The sequence below is a fragment of the Ooceraea biroi genome, chromosome 9 (genome assembly GCF_003672135.1).
Source record: "Ooceraea biroi isolate clonal line C1 chromosome 9, Obir_v5.4, whole genome shotgun sequence".
In the NCBI taxonomy this organism is placed as follows: Eukaryota; Metazoa; Arthropoda; class Insecta; order Hymenoptera; family Formicidae; genus Ooceraea; species Ooceraea biroi.
Window position 1 is genome coordinate 1,535,110 of NC_039514.1, and position 24,046 is coordinate 1,559,155.

Genomic DNA, 24,046 nt, shown 5'->3' on the forward strand with positions numbered 1-24,046 from the left:
AATTAACACGTTATACTACAGCCGAGAATCAGTTATATACATTGGCGATTGTGATGTGTGATCGCTAATGAAGCGATTACGGGAAGTACTATTCAATAATTACCATCACTATCATCACCACTCGTGAATTATTTCAATTAACAGTTGCCAGCAAATACCTCGTTTATGAGGTTACTCTTCATCAGCTGTAATTTTCATTTTCTCCTAATCCATCGAGACAAATATATCTCTTTACCTTTAAAACTTTGCATTAATCAAGTTCCATTTGAGATTAGATAGTTCGTGTAATTTGGAGGAAGTTTTATATAATGTAATTACGAAGAAAAAAACGATAGTTTGAGGTAATATATAAATTCAGAGCTTTCGTTTAACGCTATGGAAAAGGGCGTACTAAAATAGTAAAGAGAACATTTTCGCAGAAGTTCAACTACCGTCTCGAGTGGCCGCTCTGCATTACCGGTGACCATAAATTCATAAAGATAACGTCATATTCAATTAAGATGGAGAACGATGGTTTAAATGAAGATTTAATACGGCTGGAATAGTTAGAAATGTCTAACTCAGAAATACGATTCGCGTAATTTTAGCGCAGACAACCGATCAAATATTAACACTTGCTTTTTAATCCATTTTGATTATATGTATTATATATTATCCAATTGACCTTTTTTTTCATCTCCGTTTACAGATTTGTTATCAAGGAAATACTACAACTATTATATTTGATGCAAAAAAATAAATGAAAGATGTCTTAAATATATTGTGCTATTTACAATACATTGCCTAGAAATGGATATCATTATAATACATATATCTCATGAAATAAAAGAAATAAGAAAGCAATTCTATCACAACTACATATTTATACATATTATTCATACAGCACGCATTTAATGCGTAAAAGATCGCAATAATTTGCAAAAATTGAGAAGTGGATTAATGACTCCAACAAAATAATTGAATAATTGTAATCGCGTAGAAAAAGCTGATAAGAATTGATCGATTTTTACGTTTAGTATATTCTCAGAAATAATGGTTTATCAGTACATTACGTGCATGTATGCAGTTCCATGTTATCATCGATCGCGTCTATCTGATGCATTTAAGCATGACTTTAAACATATATCAGATAAACTCAGCTTGGAGAAGCAAAAGGGATTCGCAAACATCCAAATCGGATCAATACTATTTGCATTTCTCTGGTTTTGCATTAGTTCATTTTGGCAATAAAAATGACGAGATTCTCATTTTCTAGTGCAGCTCTACATTTTTAGTATCTCTAACAATAACGACGATAAATTCTGCAATAATAACGGCTTTTGCAGAGAATATTTTACTGGCAGATTGTCATTATTATTGCATATAATTCTTACAATAATAATAAGCTTTTTTTATCTTCTTTCCCAAAAGTCACTTTTAATAATATGAGAGTGATGACTTTTAATTATATGAGAGTAATGACGCTTATGAAATTTTAACTTAATAATTTTATATTATAAATTTTATATTAATGAACTTAATAATTTTAATAAATTAATAAGCTCATTTAATTAACGTGAGGTATTTATAATGACTGACATTTTAACTATGCTATATATATATATATATATATATATATGTATAAATCGATAAAACAATTTAAAAAGATCATCGCGTCTCTCGTGTAAAATGTTAAACGCATTACGCCATAAATCTGATATAATAAATTATTCTATTACACAGATGAGGAAAAGGAGGAGGAAAAGGAAGAATGAAAGTTTGTTTATCAATATATATTTATATTGCTCGCACGACGCGAAAGTAAATCATAGTAATATCGTTACGATCGTATTAATATCGCGAGTGTGCAATATCGTTACAATCGTATTAATATCATGAACGATCGCGAATATAAATCGCGCGCGGCACAGTTCGAACAAAGTGGGAAATCGCTTAAGCCGGTAAACGCATCGATCGTTTCCAGTCGATTGACGTTCAACAGCGATATCCTCTTTCCTGTCGACAAAAGAGACTCCATTGTTGGACGGCACTCGGGATGGGCACCTCGAAATCAGCCACGGATATCGAATGAGAGGCGGGCTCCTTGGCGCGTTCAGCACATTCGGCGATCACCCCTTACTTCACCGCTTCCAACCCTCCTGTCATCCCAATCGCCTAAACCCCGCGAGGCGTTGCACTCGATCAAACGCGTCACGTTTCATACCGCATCTCTCTTCCCCTGCCGCCGGAACCGCATCTCTGATGCGTAGAATTCTATTTGCAAGTCTCTCTTCGCCGTAGGCATCTCGTCTGCGGGAGTCTTGACTTGTCTTCGTTCGCGGAAATTGAAGAAATAGGCGTGTGCAAAGTGAGTGAAAGTCAAATACCGTAAAGTGAGCGCACGCGTTCTGAGCTTAAGAAACGACATTGCGCTGCGAGAGGAATCTGCTTTTCGCGCTCAAGTCCCTCTTTTGTTCGCGACGAGTTTCCATAATTTTCATGACGCGAACATCTCTGGCAATTGTCACGCGATGGATTCGAGTTGATATCGTTAATACCGATTGCAGTACTTAAACTTGATAAAGTATTACGATTTTTGTTCAGCTATTATCAAAAGTTGATAAAGCTTGAAAAATGTAAATTGTTTCTTAAAATCTCTGAGAAGAACTCGGACAATAAATAACATAATGTTATTTATTGATCTGCACTATCCAGGTTTTCATGCCTTTCTTTTCTTTCTGTGCTCGGTGCCGCAATAAAATGCAAGAAAATCATCTTAAAACTTACGGGGCTATCAGAAAATACAGAACAAGATTTATAATGTAATTTAATTTCTCAGCGTAATTATATCTTTAAAGAAAAACTTTTGCAAGTGTAGTATTATTACAAAATATCTGTTTCAGCGTCTTGCAGAAAGATAAATAAAAGTTTCGTGAAGCTAATTGCGGTTTCTGTGAGCAGCTTTCTTGCCTCTTAAGAATCGTTTGTCTACAGAGTTTACGATTATGCTAGAATATTTAACGCTGACATTTCTGACAAGCTTACATTCCTACTAGCTATACTTCTTTACAAGTTTTGCAAATTTCTTTCTAGAAATTTTACATTTCATTTGTATTTCTTTAATTTACCATAAGTTCTAATTAATAGCATAATGACATCACAGATTACACATGGTACGATATTCTGTAAGCTGTGATAATATTGACTTTATAATATACTTTCGCGGTATTCAGAAATAATCTTAATCTTAACCTCAGAAATCGTAAAACGGAAAAATTGGATACTTTGCGATATCTCGTGTAAGTTACGCTACATTTGGCACTCTTGGCAAATGTCTCCTAAGGAACCTAAGGAATCCAGATATATCCGCGAATTCCCGTCATAACCGATGGATAAGAGCGCTTTTCTTGTGCGGGGTTATAGGATCATCGGGGGGGGGGGGGGGGGAATAGATCTCACATTTTTAAGGAGAACGACGCAGATAGTCCGGAATAGTGCGAACGACGTGATAAAAATGCACGAGTCGCGTAAACTCGAATTCCAGATGATTTTCCGTCATTACAAGGGTCGCACCTCGCAAAGTTTCCTAGTCTAGAAGATACTCGGCCAAATGTCGCCAGTAAAATCAAATAACAAAAGGAAAAGGCAACTAAAACTTGCTGAAAATTTATACGAGAAAAGTTGAAATTGCTTGGAAGGTAACGACGGTGCAAAGTCATACCCATTGCGATATATTATATTCCAAATTGAATTTGGCACTCGCATTGTTGGATAACGCGGGATTAGCCATATACGTAACTCTAATCTAATGCCCAGCAATAAAGGAAAGATAGAGATAGTACTTGCAATGTAATATCAGAATACAGTTACAACTATATCGTTTTCTTTATATCACCTATCAAATGATAAAGAATGCAGCGTACATACTTTTTGACCAAGGACGAATTATCCAACGCATGAAACGTTTCTCTCCATGATACAAAACACAAGCGTATGAATTTCAAGCACCTTAACGAGTACCAACATGCGTTGCATTTTTCAGAACGCTGTCTCTCGCGATCTCGCAAGCACGTGCATCCTCATTTTCAGTTTCGCGGTGGTTGTTCGGTCGTGCGGAGTGAAAAGTAGAGGCGCGGTTTCAATTAGTCCATTGTACGAGAGTATCGCAACTCGCAGGCTCGCATCCGCTCCGTGGGGTGTCGTAAAGACTCGTAATGGCCCGGTGGGGCGCGGACTTTCGGCGGTAGGAGTAAACGAGGATATCCGTGATGAAGTGTTTCTCACCACTCCCGGGTAGTGGAGAAGTTACGTGTACACGCACGTGTGCACGTGCACGAGCCGCGCGAGACCGCCATTAAGTTACGAGGATTTTCGCACACGGGCGTGAGCAGAATGCGCGGCGATATATACGCTCGGAACGTCGGAGTTAACCCGCGAATTATTGTCTCGTTTACCATCGTATTTAATTTCGTGGGATCTTCGTGAGTCTATATGAGAGCGGCTCCAGCAACACGGAACGTACACGTCAAAGTTCCTGTTTGCTGACCGGAATAAAACAATGAATGTTGCTTGAACACGGAAACATAGTTCCGCGTTATAGTACAGCATTGCTTGATAACCAGCCGGTTTCATCAACGTCGGTGAATGTTACCTTAGTTAATTATTCTGTCTCTTTTTTCCAAAACTTTCTCATGCAATCGTAAGCTATCAACAAACTTGCATCGATCGTATACGTAAATGGCAACAATGCAAATTCCCGACATGTTTTCATACGGGCGCACAGTTTTCCGTGCAGAATCCCTCTATTGCACGTCCCTTGTGCACATTAACTTCTACGTAGCGGAGTAACCGCACGAAAAAAAAATATGAGAACGGCGGATGCGTGTGGATCTCGCGCTCTTTATCGCGGATTCGCGAAGCATAGAAAACGAAGGCAGTAAAACGAGTCAAAATCTAAAAAAAGGGAGGCATTGTAGAGCGACGATCATTTAAATATAAAGCTCTCTTGGCACGCAAGACACACGTGAATCAAAGGATTTGCGCTCTGTGCACGAGTTGCTTTGCGAGGAAACTGATTGAAATTCAATCTTAACGAGACACGTCTGATAACGTGCTTTGACAGTGTCGCGCCGTGCGAAAACGAATGCTTTGCCGTCATTTGCCGACGACAACTGTTGGGATCGCGTATGGGAACTTCTACGAGGAGCGTGATACACATAGGCATGGAGATTCCATACATGTACGCAAAATCCCAAGTGAGCTTGGCTGCACAACGACAGCTTTGTATCCCGATATGGCACCAGTGACATCAGGATGCCCTAGTGGGACACAAAAGGAAAAATAGAATGTTCTTGTTACGCGATGATTTCCAGAATTCTCAGTTTCCACATTCAGATTTGAGCACTAAGTCTATCCGAGCTCTATAGGTGACTTCAATTTCGTAAAAATATGCTTGCAAGCAAACTAGAGAGATTTGTAAAAATAAAATGTAATAATCTTTTTTTTAATCTTCTTATTCAGAGGATAAGCAGATAAACAATAGCCTTGTGATTTCATGCTTCACGTGTTAGATTGTAAAGTCACTCTTTTATACTCTACGTGTCGTCCGAATTGAGACTGTCAGCATTGAGAGAAAGAAGAATCTGTATTCATAGTTTGTCAGTCGGAAAAGTCTCTTCCACGTGTTTGAAAGAAAAATTATTTTGAAAAATACAAATGGGAATATTTAAAATACGCTCTAAATATCATTACGTGTCATGATGTTTCACGAACATCAGAAAAACTCGTTAAAACTTGACAGATTTCTGATTGCATACTCCATTTCTGAAGCATTGGAATATATATAAGATAAGGCGTCTATCTCGCATACAAAGAACGACCTCCGAGATTTCTTTCTTCTTCTTCTTCTGTTGGATTCTCTGATTTATGTCTGCAATCCTCGCAGTTAGACATAGTTTATATAAATCTGCTCAATCTGCGTGTTTCGAATACTTGTAAAAGAAAATTGCGTTAAGATAGATAGATAATATTTCACTGTACAAATAAAATTGAAAGTTCTTCAATTATATCGCTTAGAAATTGTCCCGTTGAAACGAAGTGATTTTAATTCGTCACTTTAATGCATGGCTTTACGAATGTTGTCGCGCAAGTTCCGCATACATACACCTCGTAAAATTTCACATACGACAGTTGACAGCGATAACATGACAGCTTTGTGTCTCGAGGCAGCAGTGAAATCGCCTCGGAGACATAATGCGAGACGCCTACTATTCCAGTTCCGTGGATGCTTCTCTTCGTGCTCTCGCTGGTAACTCGCATATTGCAGTTACGATCGTACTCCTACGGATTTATGTTACTGAGGGATTTCCATAGCAGAAGGAAAATTCTACGCACACAGTCCTCCTCTAGATCCCGGTTTTTCAGTTTATTACAGTGTTTCACTGTACCATATAATATTACGTATACCGATAGTGGGAGTTTACACAGTTGTTTCTAGTTGCATCGCGTGATCCAATAATGTGGATTATTATAGTATGAAATTTATTTGGTCAACTGAAGATAATTAATGATTTGAAAAATCTCTCTGGCCACCTTGTTTTTAAAATGTATTATATCCAGCTGATTGGATAATTTATGTGATTAATAATGCACTAAAAGTTTACAATAACAAATCATGATATAATTATTATTACGATAATCGTTGTGCAACAATTAATTAATGCAGTTATTGCATATTTCGATTGAGAAAAGAGCGAAACGTGACTGAGAGAAAAATAATAAATAAACTAATTCAACGTACGCTGTATCTTAATTTTTAATGTCGCATACGACCGCAATGGCGAACCTCTCGCGCATTGCTGGACGCGATCGTGGCTTGAAAGCGTTGGAAGGGGATGATGGATTGTGTTTACCGGTAATGAGTAAACACCCTTGCACGCCGCCATCGCTCGTGGTGAGTGTCGGAAGGGAGAATGGTTTGTGCTAATACTGACTCGCTAACAAGCATCCTCGTTTGCATCCTATTTCTATACCTTTCGTAAAATCTCCATACACGCGCGTTATTACCAACACCGATGAAGCTAACAGTCATTGAATTCGAATTTGTAGGAATATTTCGATGAGGAATACGCGATTCTATGTGATTTGTATCCATACAAGTAGACGAAAAGCATGCATAAATCAATGGCACGAATTGATGTTAAGAACAATATAATACACATACAGAATCTTACTAAGGAATGTTAATTTTTGATTAGACAAATACGTGATAAAGTTTTTTAGAAATAGATTTTTTAATAGATTTTTTTTAGAAAGAAATCATTTTTTTTATAATATAAAAGAAAAAAGCTAAAATATTTTATTTTTAGTTTTATCCAATTTATGCTCTTAGAATCTAATTATAAAAGAATATGACAAAGTTTTATATCTCTCTCACACACACACACACACACACACACACACACACACACACACACACACACACACACACACACACAGAGTTACTTTTTGTCACATGTACGTTCTATCTGCCTTAATATATTAATATACTATGTAGTGATCTCTGATCGATACCTCAATATATACTTATTTCATTTGTATACACAACTGCTTAGGTTTACGTCGGGATTATCTATGAGTTTAACTACTGCTGTTTTCACAGACAATATACATATAGAGAGAGAGAGATGTGGCCGGAAGCACAACGGGCTTTATGAACCTGATGCATCAGTAATGCCGGTCGAAATTCGACTGCTGATATTCTCATCTCCAGGCGGTATACTCTATGGTAATTATCGTATTGTGCAAATAATACCGGCGTTATGTATTCAAATTGAAACATCGTCCGAATGTAATTAAACTGGACTAATGCCGAGAAATGGACGTGCTGTTCTCGTGGTGCCATTACATGTGCGCGTAAAGTATGGCTAGAGACAAAGTCCGCGCACATATCTCATCATGTCATGCTACATTCATAATTGATAACTGACATTTCGGTAATTACGTTATTGATAAAACATTCTGGCACGAACGAAGGCGAGACTAGGTTAACAGACGTCGAGACAAGATTATATCGCATCTAGGATATGCTTCGGAATATCATTTATGATTTACAATTTATTTTACAATTTATGCCTTTATGTCTTTATGTCTTTATGCAGCTACATGATTAATTGATAATTCATATAATGCGGTCAGTTTGATGCACCTCCGACCCGACGCTTCATATAATATTAATATTATTTCTTGTCCACAGTATTAATTAATTTGAACCTTAAAATTTATCACGCAATTACGCTTTAAAATTATGGAAAACTACTCGACGAAATATCTAATATGTCATTTATTATACTTATGTTTGTATATTACTGCAATAATCTAAAAGGTGCTATGGTAACATCACACGTAATATGCATAGATGCGAAATGCAAGAAACAGATGATTTGTTTTTGTCGCATGTCGCTATGTTAATTTTTCGCTAAATTGTAATCTTTCAAAACCGGCGGACGCGGCAAGCACGTGCACGTGTATGCACGTGATCTGTTATGTAACTAGTACGTAACATTCAGATGATCAGCTGACTAAAAATAGTAAGAGCAATATGTTTCATTGTGTATGTGTAGGCGTAGGTACGTGTATGTATGAGCACATGCTCAACAAGTATTGGTCGAGCGACTGCCACATGATGCCGCCCTCCCACTTTATCACTAGATCGTGATCGTGAGAATCGATATAATTATCAATATCTTTGTATTACAAATTAATATCTTGTATTAAAAAATCGTAGCGTGCTGAAATAACTTTCATTGCAAAGCTGAGAATTTAATGCTTCCAACAAGCTCGCAATCATTTATTTCGGTACTTAATCTACGAGTAACTAATCTATGAGATATCACATCAACTGAATGTGAAAATAAAATTAATTTCGTCCGAAAAATCGTTTGACCAAAAATAGTTAAAATGATAGCACGTTGGCTCAGAGAGATCCTAGCCACATAAAACAAAGTTTATTAAACAATTTACACTTTTGTGTTTATAATCATACCAGAATCAAGTTCATTATACATATATATTTTTTAATTGCAAAATGGAACGTGAAAGTATACATTCGTTGAATTGTTTTCTGATATAATCATCTTGCGATAGGTAAGATATTCAATTACAATATTCAATTATTGCTTTTGGAAGATATGAATAGGTATATGAATAAGCACAATGCTATTCAACATCTCTAGGTAACAGAATATAATAGCGATTCATCATCATCTAATTAGCACACGCTTTTAATTAACCGTAATGAGAAATGGCCAGGGGCAATGTTTGGTTTCACGGAGATTTCCACGGAATTATTGTTCGCATGGTGATTCGCATCGGTTATTATATGATCGATCTTGGTTCTATATAGCGTCGACGAGAGGAGAAGAGAACTCTCGTTATCTGTTGTCCGAAACTGTCATTGGACTGGCCGAACTCACATAATTATCGGCATTCCCAGACAATGCCGCTCGTTAGCCGCTGCGCTAACTATTGCTCAAGACAGATTTCAGTTTATCGAACACACTACTAGCCTTCGAGAAGGCCGGTATTACTTCCTATTTGGACGTTGTCCAAGTTTCTGACTGTTTAGTGGGAAGGCATTTTTACGTCTGTCTATTTTCTATCTGTTTCTTCATTTTTACTATTTCTTCTTCCTTCAGTCAAAACCGACATTATAATCGTGCGATAATGCGGATAATTGAAGAAATAAATCTTGTTAAAATGTATTATTTAATGAATATATAAAAATACATTACCCCCCAATAAACTGTAAATAATCTCAATTAATGAAGTTTGACAAAAAATACGATGTCAGCATGTGTACTTTCGGTAAAGATTCTGCCGTTTCCAAAAATATTCTCTAACGTAGGGAATCTGGTTTCTCCAAAGTGTTGAGATTTCTCGTAAAATCTTGAAATCTTGTGGTTTCTTGCAAAGTATCGCACAACTTTCCTAAGATCTAAATTTCCGTTGAAATATTCTCTGCGTAGAGTATCTGGAGCTTGCGCTGTCGCATACTCAAATAAAAATATTCAAATTTTATGGAATATATAGCTGTGTTGTATAATCTTTGTCGCAGAATTTGAATCTGCCTCACAATTACTCGGTATGAATTGAAAGACGTTCGTAGAAACAGCATATAAAATAAAACCAAAAGACCATTATGAGCGCCAAGATTTAAGTGCAAGAATTTATAACTTAGGCGAGAAAAAGCTCGAAATGTCGGTGTATACGCGTCCGTTACCACTGTATGTCTCTACCACTTCGTATCCATCTCGCTCTCGGCCGCAATATAGCCGCGAATTAATTGGTCTTGCCCCATGATTAGTAGGTCCCACGGAATTACCGCGATGCCCCACCGTGATTAATATCCTGGTGTTGCCAACTTTCCCGCGGAAGATTAATAACGACGAAAATGGAAAGGGGAGGAAAGAGGAAACGAACAACAAACGCAGACCCTTCCCTCCCCTGCACGGAGAGTTTTAATACAGCGACGACGGTTTGTCACCGCAGAATTTCGCCGTCCGAATTCTCCTATATTTCCTTGCCTCTCTATTGCGTTTGCAGCCGGCACCCAGCCGTGGCTGTCACGTGCAGATGTATAATCCTTTTTCAAAAGTTCCCATTGCGCTTCGAGTAGAATCAACGACAGATTTCGATCGAGCACCATGTCTATGCGCGATCATGAGAAATCGAGGTTCTCCGGAGATTAAGATATTTTCACATTCTGATCGAAAAAGAATGTAGCGTGCATTCTTACGCTGTAGAGAAGTATCCATTCAAGGATTGAATCTAACATTGTCTTCGTAGGATCAATAAATGTGTCATCTTGACGGTTAAATATAAGGAACCGACTGCTGAGTGTGCGAATATAAAGATGTCAAGAAGATGAGTAAATTTCGGGCGGCTACATAAAACGTTATATTATTAGTATACTTTATTTAGAACTTGCATTCATTTGGGATATCTTCTTATATTAAATCCTCGCAATTTTTAACAACTGCCATTAGGAAAATATAAAGTTTAAGTCGAGTTAAGTGATTTGCTAGTTATAAACTAAAGTTTACTTGATTTTCGAGAGGAAATGCGAATAACGGGTCTTATGCTTTGAAACTTTCACGAATTTGTAAGTGTTTTTGTGTTAGTATACTTCAGAACGCCAGATTACGTAAAATAAAATTGCAAAAGTAACATTATCAACTTTTAAAGTCAATTCTATCAAAAGTTAAGCATCAATTTTAGCGATAATAGGATCATATTAATATATTATGTATTGATTCAGATACCTCAACTTTTCTCACTTTAAACGTTTGATGAATGTCGACAAAAGCTTGGTTTAAAATTTTAAATATGTTGAAGCAATATCGATTCCCGATTTGCTTCTATTTGATTTAAATATCCTTTGTTTATATCTTATAACGGCAAAATTATCGAATATTAATTTAAATACGCTAGTTATTTCCGCAATATTTTTCCCACTTATTTTCTTGCTCGAGAAGTAAAATAAAATATATATTAATAAATTGTAAAGTAAATCTACGAATATGAATCTGAGACATCTGACTAAATAAAATACAAATTTTCAATACATTTGGTACTTCGTTTATATTGTCTGTACATTTGTATTTGTATTTGAAATTTAAAAAAGTGCTTTTTCATCGAATCCAATTACAAAATATTTAACTGTCATTTAATCTACACAGACATTCGTTTGTTCTGTTTTCTCTGACTTAAGATACCACAGGATATATTATTCAATAACTGTCAAAATAATGACTCGAGGTTTTAGAGATGGTTAAAAACGCAAGCGCATTCGAAAGAGAAGACAGATCAGAGACTGATATCACCGGTTTTAAAATAGAAGTAGCAACGGGCGAATAAACTTTAAATTCATGTCGCCCAGCTCGTTTTGTTAAACACTCAGATGAATGCACCCTCCGGAAACCGACTAGTGTTCAGACACACGTGAATTATTTCGCGTCGTTAACGTAACCGGTTTTCCCCAATGATGTTTCGTAGAAGTGCGGTCAACGATGCAAGCAGTAGCGTTTAATTAACGTGTGCATTATATCGTTGCAGAGCATAGCAACCGCGTGATATCTGCTCCAACTAGAAACATAGCATTAATCATAAACGGGGTCCGATGCGTAACGCACGTCGCTGGTTAGTCACTGGTACTGATACTACTAACTCCACACATGCGAAATTCATCCGCATATTTAAATATGTACACCATCCGATTAATGCGGATCCAACACAAGTTTGTAAGTTGCATCGTACCGGATCCGCGACATACATGATTTATGTCGATATACGTATAATCTACATTAGCATAAATTATTACAAGTTGTCATCTTGAACATGTTAGATAGACATCAAGACGTACGCAACTAAATAAATAACTTTAAAACCCGTTGTTGCGAGAAATATTATTTAGAATGCTTAAGTGTATCGCCTGAATCGTTGCTAGACGTTGCTGAAATAATCGCTAAATCTTAGGTATTTGTTAAAGGTATTAACTTTGTCTGTTTTAGTATATGTACTTAAGATAATCACAAGAGAGTATCGTTGAAACAACATTAAATTAACTCTTCAACATAAATATGAATAATAATGTCAACAGGATTTGGTAATGATAATCGATACTTAGTTCTTCCAAGTATTGTACTGCACAATTCGGTCGATCTGAAGAAAAAAAACATAAAAATCAGTCACGTTTAAAGCGCATGTATTCTGATACGTACAACTATGCTGGCAAATGTAGTTGACAGATTATAAAAGAAATAAACATTTTTAAACTGTACCGTTTTTCTATAATAAACTATGATTTATGATATTGAATCAATAACTATTTCAAAAACATTACATTGTACGCACGACAGAATTTTGTGAATGTTATTCCCTGCTCGTGAAACGGAATTTCGATAGTATTACCTATACAAAAAAAAGCTCAACATATCCAATGCCGATAAATTCTTTAAATTAACTATTATCTTTGATAATCGATACTTTTTTAAGATTTATTGTGGAACTGTCATCTCTCTCATCTGACTACTTGGTAATAAATTAAGATTGCTAATTTCCGTTAGGTACTTCATTATGCATTCACTTTCGGTATGCATTCCGATGCACTTGAACGTTCATAGTGACAGGAGATCATTTGGCTCGACGCTAAGTATGGATGTGTTACTGTCTCCAGAGGAAACCTGGTAATTGCCGACGACGGCTCATTAATAATAACAGCGACTGTAATGCATCATTTCTGTTCGAGCTACATCTAGAAATGCCGATATGCATCCTTTAGTTCTTGTGTGCGAAAAATCCAATGCATTTTTCAATTCGATAAAAGCGCAACGCCAAGAAACGCGGTCAACGACCGCGGCATTTTTCGCTGCATCTGCCCTGACATTTCCGATAGCAGAGCTGGGTATTGTTCGGTCAAATTTCTTCTTAGGTCCCTGTTTGAACGTTCTTACTCGCAACCGGTATTATTTATTACTGGTACTGTTTGCCGTTTGCATAATTTTGGCGTTTGTCAGGAAGAGTGCGTTTCGCCTATCGAAACGGAAGGAGAAAGCTGTGTTTGCAGAAAAGATCGATGAGGACAGAGAAGAGACATTAGTTCTAAAGTTAGATGTCTCTCCGCTTAGACCCACGGGGCAAAACCGGAAGATCAAAAGATTACGATATATCAGTATCGTCGCGGGGAAATCGTAGACACGGACTCAAAGGCACCGTTACAGACACCAATAATAAGACTCTCGTGACGGCCATGAGCTGAAGTGAAACTCGCGTTTCGATTCCTATCGAAAAAAGCCTCTGTGTTTTTTACGCAGCTTGATTGCGACATTTAGATGGCTCGATGAGAAGAAGGAAGTACGCTATGTTCTTTCGTTTCATAAAATTTCTCATATCTTGAATCTTGTCGTGTATCCTGCTCTTGGAATGGAAATATTTCCATTACATTTGAGCTTGTAATATCTAGACTTGTATCAGGATCTTTATGTATATTTGTAATACCATACTGTGATATGTTAGAATAAATAAATTTTTATTTAACGTCCAAGCGTTCGTGTTCTTCGTGAGACTTCGTAAGACCGATTTCGCTGAGTCTGGTCGACTTAGTCAGTTTATTGGCGAATTTGCGAAAGTAGGAAATGATTCCACTGCCTTCTCCCTTCTCTCAAGTGATTCGTCCTCTTATCTATTTGTACGGCTTCGACGATGAAATTTGCCTCATACACTCTTGCAGATTCATAAGTAATTATAATTGTAAGGATTGCCCTGCATACAGAATAATCACAAATAATCACTTGATATGAAACAAACGCAAGCTTAACAAAATAATCATAAAAATCACATCATCTGTCAAACGGTTTAGTTTGATGTGTATGTGATTATAAACTGAGATTAGATTTCAAAGTTAAAACTTTAAAATTATATTACACTTGGAAATTTCCGAGCTGTAGATCAATGTCAGGCAGAAACATAATTACGTTATTAATTCAAGCAAAACGCAGGAGAGAATGAAGAGTGAGGGAATTAGGAACGCTAAATCCGACCAACAAACTACACGATCCCTTCGGCTATCGACTTTCCGCCCGCTTTCGATCCTTCGGCTCGACGCCCACGTGTAAACATGTGCAAAACTATTTCGGCAAAGACAAGCGTGCATCCGCGAAGTATGCACACTTGCGCGACAAGTTCGAACGAACGTTAACGAACTTACGGGATTGCGCGAGTGGATCTGATGGTTGCATATTAAAAGCTTGACGTCGTCGCTGGTTACCACGACTACGAAACGTCGTACGCCGATGTATGGAAATTGTTCGTGCTCGTTAAGCTCGTTGACTTATGAACGGAACTTAACGTCGTCGTCGCGCGAGGCTATGCCGGAATTTCGAAACGAGATTACTTCCAGGACTCGCCATAGCCGCGTTAAACTCGTACAACTGCGAGTCGAGATTCAAAAGCGTGTAATGCCAGGAACTTTCGACAAGACTCGGATTTAGCGGGATACGTGAAATCCAAGTACAGTCGTATTTCATCGTCATTGACTGCCATCGAGTGCCGTCTCACGGGTACATCTTATACTCTTTTTCTTAGAGATTTTTTTACGATAACGCTTGCACGATCTGCAGAAAGATTTGAAAACAAATCTATGCAGAGATACGAGAGAACGCAAAAGACATAAAACACTAATGCATCCGGGAAAGCCACGGTATTGGAATGAGAGCTCTTGACTCTCCGATGCATGCACCATTTCGTGATTACCCAAGCAATTACGTACAAGTACAGTCTTATCCAGAACTGCCGCCATTTATTTATCCACATCGGAGCAATTCGCTCGTTTTTCTTTTTCTTTTTCCCTTTTGTTCCTCCTTTCTCCTCCCTCACCTTCACGTGGTCCAATTCCATCGTAGCTGAATTATTCTCTGCGAATGCGACGATGAAAGAAGGCGGCCAAATGCGCTACACACGGCCTCGTTTATTCTAGGAAATAAATAAAAAACAAATGCAAATGGCTGCATATATTCGCCATATACGTTGGTCATCTCGTTCTTCTCCTTTTGCCACTTTTCTCTCTTTGCCAGATGGAATAAAGTCCAGTTTTGTTGTACAATTTTCTTTGAGATTGGCGTAGTGCGATATAAGCGACGCGTATGCTGGTGGATCACAGTGAAAAAATGCTCTCTCTTTTGCAGTTTGTAATGTGTCGCTGCCCCGAGCACGGAAAACACGGAATGAATTGTGTACACGTGGAAAAGATCTTTCTCATCCCAATGAAAGTGACAAATATGTTTTTGACATTTTAGTTTTTCTTGTCTAAAATACGTACTCGTGGCATACGTACAATTTCAATTATAATTGATATAAAACGTTACAAAAGTTTCCCAAGGAATATCAATGACAAATTATCGTCCCTTTACATGTATCTCGAGTATCACGATGTTAAAACAAAATAAAAGGTCTTTTGCAACTAAATGGACGAGAATTAATTAAATATCTTTGACGTATCAATCATCCGCGTACAATATTTACACGCGCAAAAGTAATTTTAAAAGTAATTTTACTGGATATTATTCAGATGTAGATGTATCAGCTTTGAGCAATACATTAATATCTCGTCGCGATAATAAGGTTTACGCTCTCACTCGCAGGATGAAGAACGTAATAATCAAGCATCTGCCGCTGATGGACGAAAAAGTGCCCGGAGCGAGATGATCCGCGCAAATTGCTGTTCCTTGTCAGATATCGCATATCGCGATTTAATTTTCTCGTGAGCGTGCTTTATCTTCAAGCTTTATTGTCGAGAGATGCCAGGCCGTGCGCGTTGCTCGCGCGACGTTACGACGAACCGAGCGAAGCGGCGTTTCGTCCGTGATTTTTCCGTGAGGCTGCTTCATAAAATCGTCGACGGAGCGATCGGTCAAAGGGGAACAAACGAGCGCAGAGCACACAGCGCGCGCTCGCGGAATACAGAATACAGAATAAAAATACGGTGGTCCTTTGAATCGCGCCATCGCTCGGTAATCGGAGAGGAAAGGTCAATGGCACTCGTTATCAGATAACCCGAAATTCCTCTCGATGTCCTCTTCGATGAGAGACCGAGAGAGATACGAGCATGGTGTAGCCATGTCATTTAAAAATTTGATCTGCCTTCACGAGAAGTGGGGCGACTGCGATTTCTATGCGCTCGTTCGATCGCATTCAGTATAAATCCTGACCAAGTTGGGTGTGTTCGATTAAACGGAACGATTGCTCGCGCATCGCAGTTCCGATCAGTTCCGATAAAATTTCATCGGCAGGAGTAACGTTGCAGTTATGCGCGTGAGAGCTGTAAAAAATAGAATGTGAAATGTGAAATGGAAGCAACCTTTCGCCGCAAGTCACGTTATTAGCCCAGCTCCTGGATTCCTATGGATGCTGATTATATTAAGTTGCCAGTGCAGGAATTCTTCAGATTCCTTCGTATTATTGTCCGCGTTAATAATGCTGCGCATGCTTTCGCACATTCTGCTTTCGTTTAATTCCAAACTAATCGTGCAATCGTAATATATTGCGTAAGGGAAATAATTTAATATCGAGTATCGAGCGCACTATAAATGCAATATTGATAATCGATCAAGCAATATCAAGCGGACGAAAAAATTTACTGAAACCACTCCATTTTGCGTCAGACGAGTCTCTCGCTTTGATAGCGTGAATTTGATTAGAGTCTAATGCATCCTTGCTGCTCTTTCACGATATACATAGTATAATATAATGTCCCAGATCTCTGCAGAAATGTTTCGAAGATACAATTTCTTTCAATTTTATAATTAATTTTCTTTTGCGAGAATCTTCAAGAAAATTTAATCACGATGAGATTTCATAACAAAAATGAAACAGATTTTCTATCGATATTCTGATATGGACTAAAACTTTTGCTTCAACTTTCCTCCAGCGACGTTGAATATGCGGTGCATACATGATAAACAGGTTTTAAAGTCCATTTTATAAGTCGATATGCGAGCGGGTCGTGTAGTTTTTAACGAGATTGCTGTTTCGCGACGTAAGAAAGTTTATCTTTCTATACTTTCTTCAAGTATGTTGTAATGTATAGCATCTCTCCAAGACCCCTCAGCAATGCTTACTGTTATGATGTACGTTAAATGATATTAATCATTAACGATATTATTTTCAATTCATTACTATCCAGTACTACATTATCTAGTATTACATTAAATCCAAAAAGCAGATATTAATACGATGCAGTGACGTAGATGTATTTTTAATTCGTCAGAAGATAGTAATCCGATATTAAACTGAAAATATATTTAATAAGATATTAAGGAAATTAAATGAGATATTAATAAGAAGCAGTATCACTGTTGACGAATTGGAGCGAAATTCCATATTCGAGATAATAGTCGCATAATCGTGCTCCTTCTATCTCTCTCCTCTGAACGACGTCGTTTGTATCGCTCGATCCCAAATTAGTTAATTCGTGCCCTTTGACGATGATCGTGTAATTCCACGTTTTGACGCGTACGTTAACGTATCCGGAAACGTTTCACAAGCATCTGATGAGCTTCTGTAGTCAAATGTACAGGAGTACATGCTCCCAACGAACTTATCTCTACTCCCATTTATGAACTTTATGCAATATATTGTACGACATGCGCCAGAGAGCATATATGTACATATAATGTATATGCAAGTCCATTTCGTGTATTTGCTTATTGAAATTTATTGATTATTGAGTAAAGTCAGATAGAATGTAATATTTTTCGCGAAAACAGGAAAGCAAATAAAACGGGAACAGAAAAAGTTAGCATATAAAAACTGATCGTAACTATTATTTCAACTATAATATTAATCGTTATTAGATAATCGATTCCACATTTGCTACACAATCTGAAGCTTATGATTATTATAACATCAAATTTGCTTACATTACTCCCCTCGTACATTAAATAATAAACGTTCTTAACTATTCTCTATCAAGTCTTTTGTATGCTGTACATGATGCATATGTACACATGTACATACACCCTGATACATCGCGGCGGTATCGTGTAATTAGAGCGACACGTACTCAAAGACCTCGCATCGGCTTCATTGATGAAGTCCGTCGAGTGTTCGTCGCTTTCCGTTTGATCAGCAAAGTACGCGAGCCATGACCGGGATACCCGAGTACCTTCATTCTACCGATCGCTGTAGAAAATGTAATATACGCATTGCTCGAGCGCATTAAATTCTTCTCGATATATTAGAAAATATATAAGTATAATTACTTGTCCAAGAGTTTTACTTCTCTCATTTCTATTTTATCTCAATTTAACGACAGTATTGCGTTTCGCTCAAATTTGATTTCATTGATGATATCGCAACGAGAATTTTTGCACGTATTTAGTATGACAGTACAATATTAACCCAATGTTATATGTAAGAAAGCACTAGACATCTCATATTCCTGATATATTCTCTGATCCTTTTAATAATATAAAAAATGAAAAAAAGTAGAGATTGCATAACTGCAATTTGTTATATTCTATTGTGAAACACAATATTCCCGTTGAAAAATTTTACAGGTTCGTGACGAGATGTCTGAAGTTCTACAACATGAAATAAAATAATATTCTACGTGATTGTAAACTTCATCCTTATCAGAAGATTCGAGAAATACGATCACGAGCGTAACCATCGTAGTTTCGGAAACTTCCGCTTTCATTGAGTTGTAAAATCCGTTGCGATAAAATTGTCCATTTTGCCAGAAAATATCGTTCCCTTTCTTTCACAGCTATCAAGTTTTCGCTCCCCTTTTTTATTATCGAGAAAAACAAGTTTTCGTTCCTTCGTGAAGCGAAAAATCAGTAAGAATAATTAGTGAACCTCGTCCAAGTTGTGCGAGTTTTGTTCGTACCATGAGATACTTGTGTATATCGTTCTCTCACAAGATAAAGAAAACTGCTAATCAGAAGATCGTTAAAAGTTCGACGAGAGAGTTTACGTGCTTACCTTTAATAAGGCATTACTCTCTTTCTTCCCCCCCCCTCTCTCTCTCTCTCTCTTTTGCTATGTCTGGCATCGTGATTGGTTAGCAACCGCTGGTAGAAACAATATCAGCGGAATTTCTCGAGTATAATTTTCCTTTCTTATCTGTGAGAAATTCGATACTGGAGCTCAGGTACGAGCAATCGTTTCGATATCGCGAGGTATTTGGTATATATTATGTTGATAATATTAACTTTGAATCACATTACTTTTAAACATATCAGCGATCAGCTTATTCAATATGCATAAAATTACATTTTACAAATGTACATAACGTTAATTATCGCGACAAATTACACGCATTATCATATTTTGCTTTCAATATGAATGAAAAATAGTTTTAGACAGATAATTTTCTATTTTTATTAAATAGAACATATATATATGTAACATTTTTCTCTCAGTATTGCTGCCAAATGTCATAAACCGCGCTCGTAACTTGAGAAAGTATTTCAAGAGTAAGTATAGCCACGGAAAGTTTCCTTCGTGTTCGCGATATTTCTTGGCGAAATAAAGCAAATTTGTAATAAGGGGGTCGTTAAAACTTCAACTCCAGTCTTCTTACACTCTTGTAACGAGTCGTGAAACTTAGTATCATAACATTTAGTTGGAGCATCGCAATTGAAGTGCCCACGATCTGTATATTAAGTACCTTCTATACAATTCCGTATAAGTGGTTTTCGCGCATCTCTGCGGAAAATTCTACGTTAACGTGATACATTTCTTACTCGTATAAAATTACAGTTGTGGAGAAAAAAAATTATATCGTGTTCTCAATATATTTTAAGGGCTCTGTGACGAGTTAAGATTCGTTCTCTAGATGATCCACCACGTGACACCTACATCGATAACATCCGATAGCATCTGTTTCCCCCGCTAAGATGGGTAGATGCATCTAGCTTACAGCGTGCGTTTTTCCACGATGTGCGTTGAATAATGGAAAGGCGTCTGGAGGTCTCTCGGCGAGAAACCGAGACTTGTCACCTCGAAGATAGCCAAGAGAAAAGAGGAATATCGAATCATCGAATTTTAGTATTTACTTATGCCGATCTTTCAAACGGGTTATTTAGGATTCCGTATACTGTAAATCGCTTTGTAATAAAAGCAAACTTTTCAGGAGTTTCCTAACCTGCGGATTAAGAGGGTATGTACCTTTCTCGGGTTGAAAACTAGATTTTTTTGCATATTTTGAATGTTTAATGTCTTAAGAATGAAATCCTAAAGCCGTTGTTTGAAATTCGAACAACTATAGAAGATACAGCGCTTTTTACTGCGCGGTGCACAGGCATACGGTAGTTTAGTGGAGCGGTGCGCCCCTGTAAAACCTGTTTTTTTGAATCTATTCCAAATGTAGCATAACGTACTTATTACAGAAACGTTACTAAATCGTTGTCTCGGCGGGTGTACACAAAATAACACTGAAAGTTACAATAATTTAATATTTTTGGAGAATGGTTCCAAAAATTACAAACAGTAGTGCTCGCGTCGTAGAAACAGCGACTTATATAGTTTGCTTATTAAATGAAGAAGCCACATCTTTACTAAAAATAATAAACACAATGAGTATAAAACCTGGGCGAAATGCAGCGCAATTCGCAGCTGCAAGATACTCGCCGATTCTGCCAAACGAACATTCGCGCGCAACACGCGACTCGAGAGGCTAGGATTCATCGCCGATTTGTCAAAAGTCAATTGAAAGAAGATAATTCGGCTAAGGAGGACTCATTTTATGGGCCTGGTATAGATGATTTTATAAGTTAACAAAATCAATTTTATTATAGCGTAAACCTGTTTTAAAACTTTAGAAGCGTTTTTCTCGACATGTTTTCAAAATCAGTACCAGTCAAAACTCGAAAACGGCTCAACCAATTTGAAAGCGGTTTTGAGCTACTGCAAGTATATAAAATTTTCTAGTCCCTATCGGATGCTTTTTGCAATGTTTTAATTATTTCTATTTTTTTAAGAAACAAAATGAAAATGTCGACCAAAAATCGATGTCTTCAGTTTGAACATCCGCCATGTCGTTAAAATTCAAAATTTTAAAAATCGCATCCGATAAGGACTAGAAAATATCATAAATTTTAAGACCTTTTTCGATTTTTTTATTTCAGATGAACAGGTCAGAGATTTTGCTTGTATCGCAAACCGCTGTATAACATGCAGGACCTAGGACGAGGGGCTGTAAGGGAAACACTTCCAATTATAAATAATAAATAAAAAACAGAAAACGCAATCTAAAATGTGTACTTTCATTTATGAAAAACCTGATCCTCATAACTTTTATATTTTTCGCCAGAAAAAAATCATGAAATATGCTAATTTTTTGCTCCGAGAAAGGTTTAATTTGAAAAGTTTAATTACGTGCGTGAGTTGTTGACATACATAAAAATGTAAAAAAGAACTGCAACTTTGAAATATTGTGCGCACAATCACACTTGGTCAGCGAGAATAAAAAATTGAGAACAAATGCAATTAATTTGTTTTGTATTCCGGTATTACTGTTGTTCCCTGTAATCTTGGCTTTATTAGAGAATCATGTCACAATTTGCATGAAAATGCTCCAGGCTCCGTATATCGCTGCCTTTATACATCGTCGAGTTTTTAATATTCTATTCCTTTCAATGACCTCTATCGCCAATCAGCCGGGAGCCAACGATGAAATTTATCGTACAAACAGAGGACTTGATGAATGCGGATATGTATGCATATATACATACGATTAATTGGCACCCCATAAATCGCTCATTTACCTTACAAATCGTGTTATTAACACTGCCACCGATTTGTCGCCGCCGGCTGATCAATTGCAATCTGTTTTCCCTGACCATCAGAACTGGAAGAGAGAGAGAGAGAGAGAGAGACAGAATCTGTGCATTTTTAATTCCTTTTTCGTTAGGTGAATTGTTCAAAAACGCGAGATTCTGAGTAACACAATGCAGCCTTGTTAACTAGCAAACGTCAAACAACAGATATACCAAATTAGCAGAGCATAATTATATTTTGTATTGCCGAAGCGTGACTGCACGCTGTTATTTACGTTCGTAACGAATTGTAAATATGCCAAAGTCGCGAAATATTTTCATGGTGATTGATGTCCAATCAGCGATACTTGAAGTCGCCAATTTATCGCAAAACTGTACGGACTTACTACCACTTTTTATCTTATGTATTGAACAAAATAAAATTGTGTAATAAATGAAGTTGTAGTGTTCCGTGTACCTAGTATATTGGAAAATAACAATCAATACGTATCCGTGTAGAACAAAAATATTAATCATGGTAGTACCGTTTATTTTTAAATAAGCTTCGATTGTTAGCTCGGCATGACTTTCGATATAAATTTGCATATGATGTAGAGAGAATATAAATAAATAAATGCGTATAATCCAACGGAATTTCGCGTTCAGATTCCACGTGAGATAGCGTAATCAATAAAATTCATATCAAATTATCGACGCATATACCCGTAATTTTTATTTGATTCTACATACATTACATTCCGCATTTCTCGAATTTAATAGACAAACCATCACAAATTTCATGGCAAACGAATATTTCTTCTCGGCTCTTTTCGAAATATAAAGAGAGTAATTTATCTCTGCGCGATAAAGCATCCGTCTGTACTACTAAATATGTCAAACGTCGCGTTTAAACTTCTCGCACCGCAATTTTTTAAATGAAAAGTTAATGAAGTTAGTTGCTAAAAGTCGCAGTTGCTGGATTAATTCACCACAAATCAACCAGTTTTTCAAATATCATTGAGAATCGTATACAACGGTATAGGAGGAGATATATAAGCTAAAAAGCCTTGTCGGAATAAAAAGGAAGAGTGAGATGAATGAAAAGGACCGTGAAGATGAATGCAGAGACTCTAAGTAATTAGCTAATTAAGCATATACATTGGCGAGACCGCAACGAAATGGGATTTAATTAAGCGCATTTTGGTCGAAAACAGGAGCAGGAAAGGATGACGATTTATGAGAAGAGAAAGCCAAAATTATAAGTAATAGAAATGGAACATCTTTATTAAATTTAACGTGGTAGTTGTATCACATGAAGAAACTAACAAGCAATAATTTATTGAAGCGTTTCCATTTTGATAGCTGGTTGCGACATATACGGTGTCTGGTGAAAGACCTCTTATGGAAATCCTTATTTCTCTCACATCCCGTTTCCCGTTTTCGGAAATCTCCATTCCCGCCTTTTACATGGCATCCGCAGCTTCTCGAGGCGTAACCGTGGCTACTATCGTTTTACCTGCACGTGACGTACACGCCTCGTAAAACTCAATCGAGCAGGACGAGCGTCTTCTCGCGAGAAATTCAACAAGGGCAATTTAGCGCAACCGTACGCGACCGTACATGGTGTTGTTACTCTCGTCGCGTTCAATGCGCTTCAAAAAACTTCCGCATGTCCGCTATCGTCTTTTCATTCAGGACAAGTCTGCAATTACTGGTACGTTTGCGGCTAAGTAACCCACTTATTAGCGTCA

The 24,046-nt window shown here is 37.2% G+C and overlaps 1 protein-coding gene across 7 annotated transcripts in view; it reads right to left on the reverse strand.

The window, feature by feature from the left end:
* Positions 1 to 24,046, reverse strand: part of LOC105276243 (putative polypeptide N-acetylgalactosaminyltransferase 9) — a 157,078-nt gene that overhangs the window by 19,874 nt on the left and 113,158 nt on the right. The window lies entirely within an intron of this gene.